The following is a 17,276-nucleotide window of genomic DNA, read 5'->3' on the forward strand; positions in this document are numbered from 1 at the left end:
AAAACCAAAAGAGAGGTGCATCCTCTGCTGGAAGTCATGGACCTGTCACTCACAAATGAACTTGTGGCTATGATTTGGCTTCTCCTCGATATTCAGTTTAGTCAGCTCTGGGCCTCTGTGCTGTGTGTCTCTTTGTAAGTCACTTAAAGGTCTGCACATCATCCTAATGTTTCAAGATCTAGTAAACAAATCATCACTCCCCTTCCTGTCTTTCTATCTGGGATTTCGAGGTAGGTGCTTTGAGGTTGCCTTCATAGATCAACCCTGCTTCTACTGTTATCGAAAACTGACCTTCTCTCCATCCTCCCAGGCCCAGTGCCTCGCTGAGATCTGTCAACTCAAACAATTGCAGCATCCTTACTGCCCTGGTGATCTTGCTGATTTGGAAGTCAAAATTGACATGTCAAGTGTGGGGAAGGACAACAGAGATGGCTAGATGGCCATGAAAATGAATGGAAATCTGCAACTGACGATGGTGAGGAGGTGGGAGCATCTCCAGGACAAGACAGAGACCTGGGATAAGAAAGGTGCTCAAGAATCAATGGAGGTAGCCTTAGCTGTGACTCATTACATTTGGGAATATAGAACCTGAAGAGGCCATCTCCTACAGCCAGACAGGAACCCCTGTCTGGAGCAATAGAGACACCAGCCCACCCACAAAACTTTCAACCCCAAATTTATCCTGTCTACAAGTAATGCAGGCGTGAGGGAGGGAACAGACTGAGGGAATGGCCAACCAATAACTGGCCCAACTTGTGGCCCATCCCATGAGCAAGCACTATTCATGATACTCTGTTATGCTTACAGACAGGAACATGTTGCCCCCAGAGAGGCTCCACCCAGCAGCTGACTCAGACAGATACACTCACAGCCAAACAGTGGATGGAGCTTGGGGACGCTTATAGAAGAATAGGAGGAAGGCTGTGCTCCCTTGAAATGAATAGAAACTCCACAGGAAGACCAATGGAGTGAACTAACCTGGACCCTGTAGGCTCTCAGAGACTGAACCACCAACCAAAGAACATACATGGGCTGAATCTAGGCCTCCTCACACATGTGTAACAGATGTGCAGCTTGGTCTTCATGTGGATCCCGAACAACTGGAGCAGGGGCTATCCCCAAAAGTTATTGCCTGTACATGGAATATGTTCTACTAGCTAGACTGCCTTGTCTGGCCTCAGTGGGAGAGGTAATCACCTATTCTGTCAGAGACTTGAAGCGCCAAGGTGGGGGATACCCAGGGGTTCCTCACCTGCTCAGAGAAGAAGGGGAGGGGAGATGGGGAAAGTATTGTGGGGAGGGGGTGATCAGGACAGGGGTAGTGAGTGGGATGTAAATAAGTAAAATAAATAAAAACAAAACAAAATGAAAGCTTTACACTATTGTAAACAGTTAACAGCTAGAATTGCTCTCGACAATATCGCCTTTTAATGAGAAAGCCTATTTGCAAGCTCTTATTTCTTCTTCCTGATAGAAAACCTTGAGTCAAAAAGAAAAACAGGTGCTTTTGCAGGTGGCCACTGAAGTCTGTGCAATGAACATCTCTGGAGACCGTTGTTTGGTTTCTACCCTTCAGTGACAATGGAGAACACTAGCAATGCTCCCCTTTGGCTCCATTACCAACCACCGTGAGCAAATGGGCTGATGAGGCGATCCATGTGGAGAGAGCTAGGGAGCTGCCATGCCAACCCCCATCCAATTAATGTCACCTCCCCCAACTCCCAAGAACCATGACCACTCCCAAAAATTTGGTAATCACAGAGGCAGAAGTCTGTAGTGTTAGGCAGATCTATTGCGATGAAAGGAAAAACATTGGAGCCTACTGATGCCTAGAAAGGGAAGCACAGAACAAAGGATGTGCTGTCTGCTTCTGTTAAGGATCTTATGACTCATGGCTGCTTCGTCCACAGAGTCACATCAGCATCTTAAAAAGCGAACAGCAGCGCTGAAGACAGATACTGGTTTTTTCCCTATCTCCCATGACTTCAGATCAGGACTGCACTTATTGCATCTTATGTTTATCTCCTAGTAAATGCTAACCAATGCAGGCAAAGCTTGTGAGAAAGCAAAACTGTTCACCATTGCTAGTCAGGGTATAAGCTGATGCACCCAAGTGTAAAAATTAGTATAGAGTTTTCTTTAAAAAGCTAAAACTGAAACTACCACATGCCCCAGCGTACCACTGCTGGATACATATACACAGAGGACTTTTATGACCTTATAATAGATAAGAAATGGAACCCACCAAAATACATATCAACACACAAATGTATAAAAACAATGTGGTGCATATGCATAGTGGAACTTTGTTCATGACATTTGTGGAAAAACGAATGGAACTGGAAATCATTATGTTAACTAAGCCAAACTGCAGAGAACAGTTTCACTTGCTTCCTCTGGTGGGGAGCCTAGAGCGTGTGCTCTATAAATATGTATATCTGTGGGTCATGAAACATGAAAGCTGGGGGATGGAATCCTCAAGCTGGGGGAGTAATAGAGTACATATGACATGAAAGCAGAAGGGTTATTGGGGGAGGAGAGAACCAGCAGAGAACCAGAAGAGAGGGGTGGGAAAACAGGAGGGAGGAGAAGGTAACCTAGAGGAATTTATGCAAATATTGTAATGAAACCCATTACTTTGTATGCTAATTTTAAAAACTAGTAATGAAAAAGCTTATTTTCTGCTGTAGTTTAAGGATAGGATAAGATGTTATTAAAAAAAAAAACCTATTTTGGGGGGGTGATTTTTTAAAAAATTCTCCAATCTTTAAAAATTTAAAAACAAAAATTATTGAAAATTGCTCACTACAAGTAAATATATTCAGAGCAAATCTTAAAACAGTTGCAGACCAAACACCCTAATTTTCCTTTCTTTCTCAAATGAGGGGTTTCTATGTTGGGCTCCCTTCCAAATAGCACAGTACCCATTTCTGCAGACTGAGAAGAGATGGCTCTGTAGAATGCAAATGTTTCCTTGACATGCCAGGCATGTGTAGCTGGGGATGACCACACTTCCCTAAGCATTGGGCAGCCTGTTTTCCAGCTGTGGACAGAGGAAGGCAGTGTAGGGAACCTCCTGTTACTCAAAACTGCGTAAGTTTCCGTTCTTCAGGAAGGAATTTAAGGTATGAGAACTGATTACAAGATACAAAGGTCCTCCTTCCTCCTTCTGCTCCTCCCTCTCCTCCTCCCTCTCTCCTCCCTTTCCTCCTCCCCTTATTCCTTCCTTCCTCTTCCTCTTCACAGTCCTCTTCCTTCCCTCTGCCCTCCTTTTTCTCTTCTTTTTCCTCCTCCTCCTCCTCCTCCTCCTCCTCCTCCTCTGTTCCCTCCTCCTGTTAATTCTTCCTTCTTTTCTCCAAGTCCCCCCTCCCCTAATTTTCTTCCCTCCCTTCCCCCTCTTTCTTTTCCTTCTTCTTCACTTCTCTCTCCTTCCGCATCCTTCTCTTCTTATACCTCCTGCTCTTCACTCTCCTCTTCTTCCTATCATGTATCAGTGAACCTGATAGTGTTCCTAACATAGCTTCCAGATTCAGATTTGAGAAGATACTGGCAAATTTTAAATGATAGGAAAATGTTACTCCATATAAAGGACAAGAAATAATACTCACTGTGAAGACTTTTCCAATTATCATCTCAGGGACTATTTCTGTCTGGCTAGGGAAGTCCCCAGCCAGGTGCTTGCACAGTGACTCAGGCTAGGTGCTCAGAAATGAAACTATTTTGTTCCAGTAGTTCTTAATACTGGTCTGCTCACCCCAGAAGCAACTCACACTGGCATGTTATGTTGTAAACATCTTTCAAAACTGTAAATCTAAGAGCAGAATGAAGTTATTACTTGTTTTATAGGATTATAAAGAAATAGCATTTTTGCTCAGCTTCAAATCACCTTGGTAGATAAATTTGGGTATTTGTGGAAAGAAAAAGCAAATTTATTTGTAGATTATTCACTGCTGAATTGACCATTTAAAAGCAAAATGATTCTTTCATGCTTTTAATATAGTGTTTTAACTACTTATAAGATGTGCATTTATAAACAGTTTGCTTCCTAAGACAACATTATAGAAGAAAAACTCAAAAGAGAGGAACAAGGAAAGGCTTAGTCTCAAAGTCTCAAGCATGCTGAATGGATATTTGTTCTTCGTTCATGGCCAATCTTGAGATCCCCCTCCTGAGTCTGACTTCTTCCAGACTTCACACCTGAACTACAGCCTACAGGTAGAAACACAATATAGTACATCTATATGCCATCTGAACCAAAAGTAAACTGGTAACCTAAGAAAACACATCCCTTCTCCCCACAGCAGACATAGATGATCCACAGTACTCTGATTCAGTGCATCAAATAGTGTAGTGGGTTTGTTACACTTATGACTATGAATAATTTCAGGTAGAAAGAGCATACCTACGGTCCAATCAAACTCAGGACTTCAACTTCCCTAGAGCGTAGCCCCTCCCCATGACAAGGTCAAGAGCATCCATACTCATATAACTGCATCTTAGCTATTTCTAAGACTTCTTATTGCTCCATTTTGAAGATTACATTTTATATTATGTGTGTGTGTGTGTGTGTGTGTGAGAGAGAGAGAGAGAGAAAGAGAGAGAGAGAGAGAGAGAGAGAGAGAGAGAGAGAGAGAGAGAGAGCTCTTGTGTAGCAGTCCACATTTTGGTTATTTTAACTCTTTTCAGAGCTATTTCAAGTTGTTTACCAAGTATAACTCTACAGCCTTTAAAAGTCTTCCCTTTGTTCCTGTGGATACCAGGAAGTGTTTACTGCCCTCTGAGGTTCATGAAATCATACATACGTCGAAGCTGGAGGCAGGGAAGGTAGATACCATAGGACTCTTCACAGTTCCAAAGCCCTCCTCACTAGATGTCTGCAGCCACCAAATGGTAGTGCTAGGAATCAGATGGGGATAAGTATCCCATCTATCACCCTTACCGCACAGTAAGGGAACAGTACCTCAGAAAAATTAAATAACACATTGCAGTTCACATAAAAAAGATTAAAATTTCTTCTATATCTCCCTATTCTCTTCAGATAGGTTAAACAATATGTTAACATGTTCTTTCCAAAGTGTGTTGATTTCTAATCTACCCTGGATCTTATGAATGTGGTGATTGGGCAGCAATGAATGACAATGAAAGACCAGTGTCTGTGATGCCTGCCTTGAGCCACGTATGATGGATATTGCAAGGGGTCAAGGCCCTTCATGGAACATAACCACTAAATGACAGGAAGGAAAAGGTATTTGAAACACAAAACCCAATGTCTGCCCCTTGAATGAGGAGCACTTTCAAAAAGCTGAAAAGATCATTTACTGCTTCATCAGACAGAATGTGAAAATCATGGGCCATAAATCATGATAAGTCACAGAACAGAGCATGGAATTGGGAGATTATTCCATCCATATATTTTCATTACAGGAGCATTAAGCATGGGCATAAATTCAAACATTCAACAAAACATGTGAAAAACGTATTAAACTCTCTGAGTGGTCATGAGATTTTTCTTTAACTAAATATTTAAAATGAATGTGATTCAAGTGCAGAGCAGAGTCAATTCCTCTGAAAATAAAAGCAGTTAAGTTTAACTAAAGAATTTAAAAATTTAAAGTATTAGTAATGGAAGCTACAAACACTATATGAAAGATAAAAACCAACTAATGTATAAGGATGCCAATTGACACAAGAAAAGGTAGTTTTGACAAGTACAATTTCTCATTCTTATTAAAAGAAAAACACATATGGCAGAGTCAAAAATGTTACCATTACTTTGTAATTTCATGTATTTATTTGTGTGTACCAAAGATCTCCTGTGGGGGTCAGAGGAAAACTTGAGGGAATTGGTTATCTTCTTCCACAACAGGGGTCCTCGGGATCAAACTCATGTCATCAGGCTTGGTGACTTATCTACTAGGCCATTGCTTGCCCCAACATCTCTTTTTAAGGTTTGTAAAGTAATAAGAAATTGCCCTTCCTCTATTCCTTTAATGTCACCTCTTCTCTAGAATTGCTCTAAGATATATTTTGGGATCAATCACATCTCAGCTTGTTGCTCTGCTCACTCAGTCCCCATCTCAGATACACACACACACACACACACACACACACATTTCTAGAAAAACAATCAAACATTTGGTGTGAGTCTCCTGATTATTTTCTAAAAATACTGAAGAATTTTTAAAAATAAGGTAAAGAATAAGTTCAAAATTTAAATAATACAACAGAATTTAACTAATTCATGACTTCATGAATAAACCCAAACTCAGAGACTTAACTCTACATATCTAAATGGCTAATATACTTGAAATAAATATAATTATTATAAACAACTTTTGAAACAAATACCCTAGATGAAATACTAGGAAAACTCTAATAATTAATAAATAATAATAAAATAACATTAATATAATTTATAAACTTCCAGTAATCATGTTTAGACTTCAAAATGTCTAAAAATTATATGGATGACTATTTATTGGTTATGAAACAACTTGTACACAAAGAAATCAACTAAAGCAGCATTAAAATCAGAGCACTGAATGAACACTTACATTATATTGATCACATTGACCACATTCTGAAAATCATAGTCTGCAAAATATGAAAACAAGCCCAGCTCTAGTGGGCTTCTTAAAGATGCACTCACAGACTCTAGGTAAAAGCATTTTGATTACTAACTACATAGCTTCAATAAAAACAGTCATTTAAGATGAACCCCTATTTTCTCAATAGTTGCTGGAGTAAATTTGTAGATCCAGGATCTAGTCCAACTGTGTTCTTAGGATCACAGAAGGCAAGGAGAAGCTATATAATGCTAATTATAAAAAGTGTTTCCCCTTGGATTATAGACCTAATTGAATTCAGGGGAAAATCACTATCAAAAATGTTGAAAACCTCCGGGAATCTTTTGTCAAACACAATGGAAATTTATAACCTTTTCTTATAAGCCTCATTTCTGATGTTGAACCTCAAACAAGCCCTTAGGAGGCTGAACATAGGGATGCTTACTCCAGCCCAAAAGTCTTCCTTCCATGTGTTTCCTAACCCTGTTGAAATGGTTAGTTTTGTCAACTTGACACAATCTAGAATCACTTGGGAAGAGAGTTTCCAGGAAGGGTTATCCAGATCAATTGGTTTGTGGGAATATCTGTGAGGGTTTGTCTTGATTTCATTAATTGATGTGGGGAAACCCAGTCCACGGTGGGCAGTACTATTCCCTGGCTTGAAGTTTTATGTTACATAATAGTAGAAAAGCCTCTGAGTACTAGGCACACATTCATGACATTAGATATGATATGACCAGCTATTTCTAGCACCCACTGCTGTGACGAAGCAATGGCATATAGCCTTGGAGATAAAATAAGCCCTTTCTCCTCTAAGTTGCTTTTGATGAAGATATTTTTCATCTCATCCCCCACTTCCTCATCTGCCTGGAAGGATTTCTCTGAAATCCTGCCCATGAGCAACAGGCTGCCTCTCACAAAAAAACCTCTTCCTATCCTTTCTTGATTTTCTTATCCTCATGTGCAATCCTTTGTTTCCACCAGTCTACCATCTACACCTATTAATGTTTTCATAATTCTGTTTTCATCGTAATGTTCATGGATGCTTACCTATTCCCGAGTAATGTCTTCCTCTTAGAAATACTCAACAATAGGTCTTTCTGGCTTGCATTGTTCATGGAACATTTTTAGCTGATCTCTCCGGTTTCTTTCATTGCCTCATGCAGTAATAAACAGCAGAATCTCAATAAGCCTTTATTGAATTGAGGAATCTTTTATGTAATATCCTTTTTCCCCAAAATCAATCTGTGCCTCTGAACAAAACGACACCATTTTAACAGGAGGATATAACAACCAAGTTTGATCTTGAATATTTCACTTTCATTTATTACATTTTAAATATTAATAACAGTCTGATATTAAATATATATGTGTATATAGTGTCTCCAAAAGCTCTCAAGCCATCCTAATCTACTCTAATGTCATCTGTGAAAGGTCAGAAACCATGTTTACTTTCTATATAGGAATCCAAGTATCCACTAACTAGAACACATGGAAATAACTCTAAGACCACAAGAGCTTCTGCACTACTGAAGACAAGAAAGATAGAAAATAGAAAGCTTTTTCTCAAGCAGCTTGTCATGTGCTTGAAATTTAAAAGAAAAAAAAAAAAAGGTAACACAAGAGACAAGAAAAGCATATGTTCTCTAAGTGTTTCTATGGATGGTTTCTGGCTTAAAATAGACTGAGCCAGATTCCACTGGGCTCCCATTGGAGGTGGCTTTTTTGGCTGCTTTAGCTAATGCAGAGGTAAACATATTGCAGCTGGGGGCATTGCACTGAAGGCCTGGCACATTCTACAGCTGCCAGGAAAATTCAAGAGAGGATGAGGCCAGAATCAGCACTGAAAGTCATGAAAAGAGAGCAGGATGCAAACTCGAATTCAAAGAAAATACAGATATTGAAATCATAACCCCAACAACAACAAATCTAGGAAGAAGACACAGACAAGTTTGAGGATAGACCACACCTTTGAGCATGAACAGCATGAAGTCCAGAAACCAGCGTGTGGGTGCAGGAAAGGGAAACCATGGAGATGAGGGTAGAGAAGACAAAGATAGACTTAAGGCCCAATGGTTAGACAAGCCCAGAACCCAAACTTTGCACAACAGTTACAAAGATCTGTCTACATTCAACCTGAAGGATTTAACTCCGCCCTGTCAATCATGCATTCAGCCATTCCCAAAAACGACCTCTTTAGGTCTATATGAGTTATCCATGTGTGTAGCCTTTCTTGCTTCTAATTACAGAAGAAATGCATGTTTATCACAGAAAAACATAAAATTCAGAAAAATAAAAGTATGACCCATCATATTACAATTTAACCTCATTTCTGTTATTAATTTGTTCATCATTGTTTATTCTTAGCTGCTAGGTACATACAGTACATTGACTGTTCTTAGCTTTTGAGAAGTTACTGTGAACAAGTTATATAAAATTTTCTGCCCCTACTTTTATTCTATATGTTATTATAGAGATGGTAAGAAATGACAGAAACAAATGGCTGTGGCAGTTTGTAAGAAGGCATCAAAAACTGCAGGAAGATGAAGGGTCAGTGAGGACAGGTAAATGAGAGATGCAGGACTAGGCAGAGGGGAGGCACAGATTACTCAGTATTCACAGTGTGTCGAACTGAGAACATAACATTAGCAAACTGATATCATGTTTTACATCATGCTTTTAATTTTTACATTTAAAATGTGACAAGCAATCTTCAAACCATTAAATATTAATTTACAGTATGATTTATAATGACTATGGAGAATTCCAATTCATAAGCAGACCGTATCATTTAACTGTTCTGTCCTATGAGTCAATTAGATTTTTCTTGTTTCTGAATATGTGTGTGTATATACATGAGCATGTGTGTGTGTTGTGAGTGTGTTGTGTGTGTTGTGTGTGTGTGTAATGAGAAAAGTAAAGGTATGAGCTTGTACAGAATCAGGAATATGGTGTTAAGTATATCAATACTTTAATACACAGATCAGAAGTTTCTCAAATGTGCTCCAGTTCCTCTCCCTCTCCCTCTCCCTCTCCCTCTCCCTCTCCCTCTCCCTCTCCCTCTCCCTCTCCCTCTCCCTCTCCCTCTCCCTCTCCCTCTCCCTCTCCCTCTCCCTCTCCCTCTCCCTCTCCCTCCCCCTCCCCCTCCCCCTCCCCCTCCCCCCCCCCTCCCCCTCCCTCTCTCCCTCTCTCCCTCTCTCCCTCTCTCCCTCTCTCCCTCTCTCCCTCTCTCCCTCTCTCCCTCTCTCCCTCTCTCCCTCTCTCCCTCTCTCCCTCTCTCCCTCTCTCCCTCTCTCCCTCTCTCCCTCTCTCCCCCTCCCCCTCCCCCTCCCCCTCCCCCTCCCCCTCTCCCCTCTCCCCCTCTCCCCCTCTCCCCCTCTACCCCTCTACCCCTCTACCCCTCTACCCCTCTACCCCTCTCCCCCTCACTCTCCTTTTCTTCTTCTCCCTCTCCCTCTCTCCCTTTTCTCTCTCCCTTTACTCTCTCCCTTTTCTTTCTCTCCTTTCTCTCCTCTCTCTCTCTCTCTCTCTCTCTCTCTCTCTCTCTCTCTCTCTCTTCTCTCTCTCCCCCTTCCCCCTCCTCCCCCTCTCCCTCTCTCTTGTTAAACTTCTCAACCACCCACACTTGACAGTCTTTTCATCAGCCTCACAGAAGTGTTCTGGTTTCCCCATTGCTCTACCATCAGCTTCTTTGCAGAGCAGAAATACTCTTTATAGTACAGAAGTCTACCTTAAATGCCTACATAGCACAGAAACCGGTACCAAGAGGAACATGCAATAACTACCCGCTAGCTTAATAAATAACAAAAAAATTGCAGGGTTTTGAAGAATTCTGCCTTCCTTCCAACTTCAGGGATGCCTGGAAATGTTTCCCTCCCACTGAAGCTTCCTTCTACAAACGGGAGTGAGTCATATCTCAGACATATTTAGCACCTTCCTTGCAAGGTGCCAATGCATCTCTGAATGCCTTTAAGATACTGGAAACCACCATGCAATCTGGACAGCTAAAGAATACTACTAAAATCTTAGTAAATGGTAGACAGCCTATAGAGACAATGCAGAAAACACTTTCATTGTTGTCTCTCTTTCTAGTCATATGAATGTGACAACTAAATAATATTTTGGTCTTGAAATCTAAGACAGAAATAGATCTTAATGGTTTATAAACTTCTTATCTTAAATTGTCCTCATAGCATGATTAAACCTTTGCTTTTTTTTTTCCAAGAAACCTGTTAGACTGCCACAAAAAGAAGAAAAAGGACTGAATAAGACTTGTACAAAACTTGACAAGCAAGAAAAGGCTGAACTCCAAAGAGAAAAAGAAAAATGTCAACAGAGGACAGCAATTATTTAACATATAAGATGATTCATTATGGTGACATGCTACTGAATAATAATAGTTTCTCTGTTGTGGCAATAGGAGATGTTAAGTTGTGAGAACTGTCTTTCATGCTTTATCAAAAACCTCCAGTCCAGTGCTAGTTAGAAGTAAAACTAATCTAAATATTTCTTCCTCTCCAATGCAGCCTTAGGAGAAGCAGGGCATCCTCTTGGCTTTTCAAGTGGGAGGATGCAGACGCTGAGAGAGTCACTACCGTTTCTATGGATGATTCAGTTGGTCAGCTCATACACTCACTGCAGGGGAACTCAGCTACAAGACAGTGTGGGTTTGAAAGTCCACAGTGGGTATCTGGGTTTAAATCTTTTAGTTGTGTATCTATTCTATCTTGGATGACTAATGTTGATTGCCAACTGGGTAGGATTAGAATCGCCATGGAAACAAACTCTTGAATGTATCTGAGAGGTAGTTTCTAGATTACATTAAAGTGGAAAGACCCATTATCAGTATGAGAGGCACCATTCCATGAGCTGGAATGAAAGAGTCAAAGTGTGCACACCATTCCACAAACTGGAATGAAAGAGTCAAAGCACCCGGATTCCTTTCTCACTGCTTCTAGTTATAGATACGATGTGTCTTGCTGCCATTACTCCCCTGTCCTGATGGACCATGCCTTCAAACTATGAACCAACATACATGTTTCCTTCTTTAAATTGTCAGGCATTTTATCATAACAATGAGAAAAATAATGACAACAACATCTTCACAACCAACCTGGTTATGCTCCAGAGGCAACAGAGTATTTGAGGATTTCCGCCACAGAAATGATTGTTTAAATCTTCTCACATTGAGGACTATAGATCCACATGGTAATTCTTCAATCCGTCATGCATGGGCAAGGGACCTATTCACAATAAAAAAGACATGAGTAAGAAGGATCAATGAAAGCAGGGAGCAGGTAGAAACTATTATGGCTCTATGAGTAAGTGACAATGACAACAGGGCATCCTTGTTATATACAATCGGTCCATACCGACTTCAGTACTGCTTTGCCCTACCCTCCTCAAACTTCAAGCTGTACTATCGGATACAAGAGTGAACATTGGGTGTTCCTACCTTTAATTTTCACATCTATACTTCGTAATGGTCTGATGTGACCCAAATGACCACGTTTAAATATGTAAGAGCCAAAAATCAATCCATCAGCTTCTACCATGGTGCTAAGATTGGGTATTATAAAAGCAGACCTATGGTGCTAACTCAAAGGCCACTAGTTATTTATCTCTTTATTCTTCCTCTAATATAATGTTTTACAAAAGATTAAAAATAACCATATCATCATCCTTTCAGTTAAGAATATATCATTTGTCTTTCAGTTCATTCATTCACCAAGAATGTGCTATCTATCCTTGCTAGGTACCATTCTAGGAAGACACAGTATAGCAAGGGACATAGTATACTGAAGGGACAAACTCAAACAGCTTATTATTTTTAAAAAAATTAATAACTGGACACACACAATGTATACAATGCAAATTTGACGAGTGCTATGAATATACTTATAAGAGAAGAAAGAGAATAAGGAAGAGGTAGGGTCTCTGTGGAGATGTTTGAGCAGGGATTTGCAGATGGGTAAAAGAGAGCCCTGCAGAGACCTGGTGGGCCATTCTGAGAACCAGAGGAACAGCAAGGACATAGACTTGCAGGAACATAATAGAAGAGCCAAAGAATGGCTAGAGATTAGTGACCAGAGTCAAATGAGTAATGAGAGATGCAAAAATGTGGAGAATTGGATGACTAAGAAACAGTAAGATGTCAAATGCACATTTTAGATATATATTTTTAAAACAGCCAAAATTTGCTAATGGATTGGAAATGAAATGTAAACAAATGAGAAAAGCCATGGATGATTCCAAGTTTTCTGTCCTGAAAAAATGGAAGAATATCAGGAATTCCCATGACTGTGATAGAAAAGACCATGTGCGGTAATAAAATTGATTGTCAACTTGATAGGATCTTAAGTATCTAAAAGACAATATATAGGGGTGCCTGTGAAGAAATTGGGTTTATTAATATGGGAAGATCCACCCTAAATGTGGATGGTACCATGCAATAGGCTGAAGTCTCAGATTTATTGTAAAGGAATGAGCTGTGCATAGCTGTGGTGGTTTGAATATGTTTGGCTCAGGAATTAGCAATATTTGTGTGGTCTTTCTGGAGAAAGTATGTCATTGTGAGTGTGGGCTTTAAGACCCTCATCCTAGATGCCTGGAAGCCAGTCTTCTTCTAGCTTTAGAACAAGAGGTAGAACTCTCAGCTCCTCCAATTTCAGTCTGGGTGCTGCCATGTTCTTGCCTTGATGATAATGAACTGAACCTCTGCACCTGTAAGCCAGTCCCAATTAAATATTTCCTTTATACGAGTTGCCTTGGTCATGGTGTCTGTTCACAGCAGTAAAACCCTACCTAAAACAACACCATTCATCTATATCTGTTTTCTGGTTGTAGATGCAATGTGTACCTGTTCCCTTGGATCCCTGTCATTATAATTTTGATCATGTTGGACTATACCCTCAAAGTGTAAGATGAAATAAACTACTCCTCCCTTAAGTTATTTTTGTCAGATATTTAACAGCAATGGGGAAAAATAATTAACATACCACGGAGGGAATGAGAGGTAAGAAATATGTATCATTAGATGTAAGGCATGTTGGTTCATGCCTATAATCTTAGTCCTTGGTAGGCTGGAGCAGGAGATCAACTGAACTACATAGGAAATAACAGATAAGCCAGTGAGGGCCTTCAATACCTGGCCAAAAGAAAACAGAATTCATCTTTGGATATGGAAAGTTGAGCAACATATACAGCATGCAGAAGATGCTGACTTCCGGAGAAAAGTCTGAATAGAGGATATCAACTTAGAAGTTACCAGAACAACATGATGAGTACCCAGGATAAACCTCCTCCCCATGATTTTTACTAAAAACTCTGCACTTTGTCCAGTTATGGGTCTAGTTCCCACCTGCTACAGGAGGAAGCTTCTCTGATGGTGGCTAAATAATACACTTATCTATGAGTATAGCAGAATATAATTAGACTTTTATTACTGTATTTTTGGGGTTTTTTTTGGTTTGGTTTCATTTGGTTTTGTTTGTTTGTTTGACCAGTAGTATTTGGCATTTGGTTTTACCCTAGGTCCCTGAGCAATGTAGTCTTGTGTTCTCATTCATCCAAGCAGTATTGGGTATGGGTTCCATCCATGGAGTGGGCCTTAAGTCAAAACATACATTGGTTGGTCACTCCCACAAGCTTTAAGCCACCATTGCCCTAGCATATCTTTCAGGCAGGACAGAATTCTTGATCAAAGGGTTGCTGTATATATTTCTCTCTTGAAGGCATGCAGAATACCTTCCTGTACCAAAGACACTAAAACATAGGGGTGACGGCCCTATGTAGGCACCAGCTTTACATCTCAATGTCCGCTGAGTTCCATAGTTGTCCTCAGCAATGGGACATTGCCGACTGACGAAAGTTAGGTAGGATTCCTTGTAAGGAATGTTGAAGCCTGCAAGATATTCAAACTTTCTAAGAAAGCATTTTATTCCATAAATGTTTATTTATTTTTAGGTTCCATTTACTTATATATATTTCTATACATAAATATATACATATGTTACTTACATATTTACATATGAGTGCTTTGCCTGCCCATGTGTATATGTATCACATGAGTACTTAATGCCCACTAAAGCCAGAAGTTATTTAATCCCCTGGAGTTAGAGTTTTGGATGGTTGTGAGCTGCCATGTGAGTGCTGGGAAATCAACCCAGGTCCTCTGCAAGAGTAGCCAGTGCTTCTATCCATCTCTGGCCCTGTCTCAGCAAATGTTTAAGAAGGGTAGTAACTCTGAAAAGCTTGGTCTTGTTTTATTCTCACGGCTGAGCAGTTACTGGTTATGGAAGTTGATATCAATAAGGCACTCCATAGAAAGAATGAGTGAGGTCAAGAAAGACCCTTCTACTTCACTTAGAGACAGAGAATCCAAGACACATGCTACAAAAAGATATATCAAGATAAAAACCTGATGTAAAGATTCCATGGCAACAGAGAAGTATCACAGCTATGTCTTATACTCTAACAAATCAAAACTCTCTAAACACAGAAAAAAGAAAAAATATTATGCTTCCCAACCTATGAATGAAAGCACTTCAGAACATGACACGCATTCTCCTGGAGGAGCAACCAATACGTTCAAACGACTGGGGAGGTTTCAGAGAGGACAAGGAAGTCTGTGAGGGAACAGAAAGACTCCTGGCAGTGAGCAAGAAGCCCAGGTTACAATAACAGCTTTGACAATGGTAGAAGTCACGGCATTTAGTGATAGTTATTAAAGGCCAGTGTAGAGCTGAAAGTCATCCGTTTCTATCATCACGGGATCCTGGGGAAAGGATTGAATAGTCCTTCTCATTATCTCTACTTGAAGAGGAGAAAAAAACCACATAGATGTTATGCAATTGGTGCCATGAAAAATGAACTCCATAAAGCTCAGAGGAATGGATGTTTTCATTCCTGGTGTGTGTGTGTGTGTGTGTGTGTGTGTGTGTGTGTGTGTGTATGTGTGTGTGTGTATGTTGCAAAGTGATAAAAATGTAGCAATTTCACTCCATAGATAAATCTCATTTTAATATACTGAGAAGAATAACAGGACTCATCAAATGACCCACAGCCACATTTAAATTCAAGAAGCTCTGTTCCTGGTGACATTTCAGCAACTTCACCTTTCACTCTTCACCCTTCACTGTCACACAGAGATAAAGCCAGCACCAGCCCTGTGCATCCCTGTGTGCCAGTTCAAGGCCTTGTGCACCCCTGTCTACCTCTCTGTGCTATTTACCCACATACAGGAACTCATGCAAACCCTTTGGGAGACCCAAATGGTACTCTTAGATTCTAATAGTAAATGAAAGAGAAGCAGGATGGGGTTAGAAAACTGATTCCCAAGATGATTTCTGTTTGAATTTCTTTATTTTCCAACCTTTGTTTCCTCACCTATTAAAAAATGAAAAAAAGTGAACTAAAATCTCATGTCTTGGGAGCTGGAAGAGGCCTCAGCAATTCAAAGCATATTTAATGCATCTATCAAACCTAAGTATTCCAAGTACCTTCGCTGATGCAAAAATATCCTAAAAATAATAGCACAGTTGTAAGTTTGTTTTGTTCCAAAGCCCACTCATAAATCAGGTCTTTGAAACTAGACTGGCACCTTCACCAAGGAAAGTGTTGTTGCATAGTTTCCATGTGATCCCACAAAACTCTTTCTACCATTAAAGGTCATTACCATCTAAATACAGTAATGACCTCTAGCAAGGCAAGTTATCCCCTACATCCCTGTAAAGATACCAGATGCCTATACCAGAATAGCTGAAGAAACTTTCAGTCAAAGAAAATCTAGAAAATGAAACTGAAACTGAGAGAAAAAAAAAAAAGATGGAATACTGGGGCAAAAAGTGGAAGCAGAGAACAACAGATGTGCAAACAGAGAGGGGATGCACAGAGAGGACGGGAGGGTTCCTGCCCTTGGTACTACCAAGTCTATTCATCGCTACCAACTCTACCAACAGCATCTGCACTACAGGAGGCCTCAAAGGCTTAGGAGAAACACAGAAGAGAGAAGCAAATGAAAAATTCAGTATGTGGCCTCTGGGTCTACATGACGCAAGTGAAAAATCTGTAGGGATACAACGCAAAATCCAGAGTCAATAAAAGGTTACTTCTAAAATCAGTTTGGCACATTCTACCATTTCCAAATCAGGATGTTGGACCTCACTCCATTTAGCGTCTCACATCCCTGGACATGGTTTCAACTTCCCATCTGCTCTCTCCACTCAAAAAGAGACTTGAAACTCTCTATCTTAGGTTGACCAAGAGGCTGTGCCCATGCTCTAGGCAACACATATCATGGGTCCCATTGATACCTCCTCCAGCCAGAGGGTTCAGGATGAGTCCAGCAGAATCTACTCCATTTTCCAGACCACATTATCCTCCCTGACACTTGTTACAGCACCTTCCAGTTCTTTTAAACATAAACCACATCATTACTATATAAAAGGAAGCCATGTGTAGGCAGCTGTTCATAAACATGGGACCTGCAGTTATAGATATGTACACATGCCCCTCTCTCTAACACATAAACAGAGATTTTAGAAAGCAACTGAAGGCTGCCACTGTATCTAAATTTGGATCTGGCTTCCCAGGTCATTAGGGAGGTGTTTATAGAGATAGACACATAGAATCTGACTTGTAGATTGCTTGATGTAACTTGAAAATGGTTAGACAGACATGACATATGAATAGCCCCGGGGCCAGCAAGTG

The 17,276-nt window shown here is 40.3% G+C and overlaps 1 protein-coding gene across 4 annotated transcripts in view; it reads right to left on the minus strand.

The window, feature by feature from the left end:
• Csgalnact1 (chondroitin sulfate N-acetylgalactosaminyltransferase 1) overlaps positions 1–17,276 on the minus strand; it is a 331,610-nt gene that overhangs the window by 241,403 nt on the left and 72,931 nt on the right. For all 4 annotated transcript variants that reach the window (XM_034520928.2, XM_034520929.2, XM_076914248.1 and 1 more), the window contains one exon: positions 11,680–11,809. The gene's annotated coding sequence lies outside the window, so the exon portion shown is untranslated. The remainder of the gene's footprint in view (positions 1–11,679; positions 11,810–17,276) is intronic.

This window comes from Arvicanthis niloticus, chromosome 16, assembly GCF_011762505.2.
Source record: "Arvicanthis niloticus isolate mArvNil1 chromosome 16, mArvNil1.pat.X, whole genome shotgun sequence".
In the NCBI taxonomy this organism is placed as follows: domain Eukaryota; kingdom Metazoa; phylum Chordata; class Mammalia; order Rodentia; family Muridae; genus Arvicanthis; species Arvicanthis niloticus.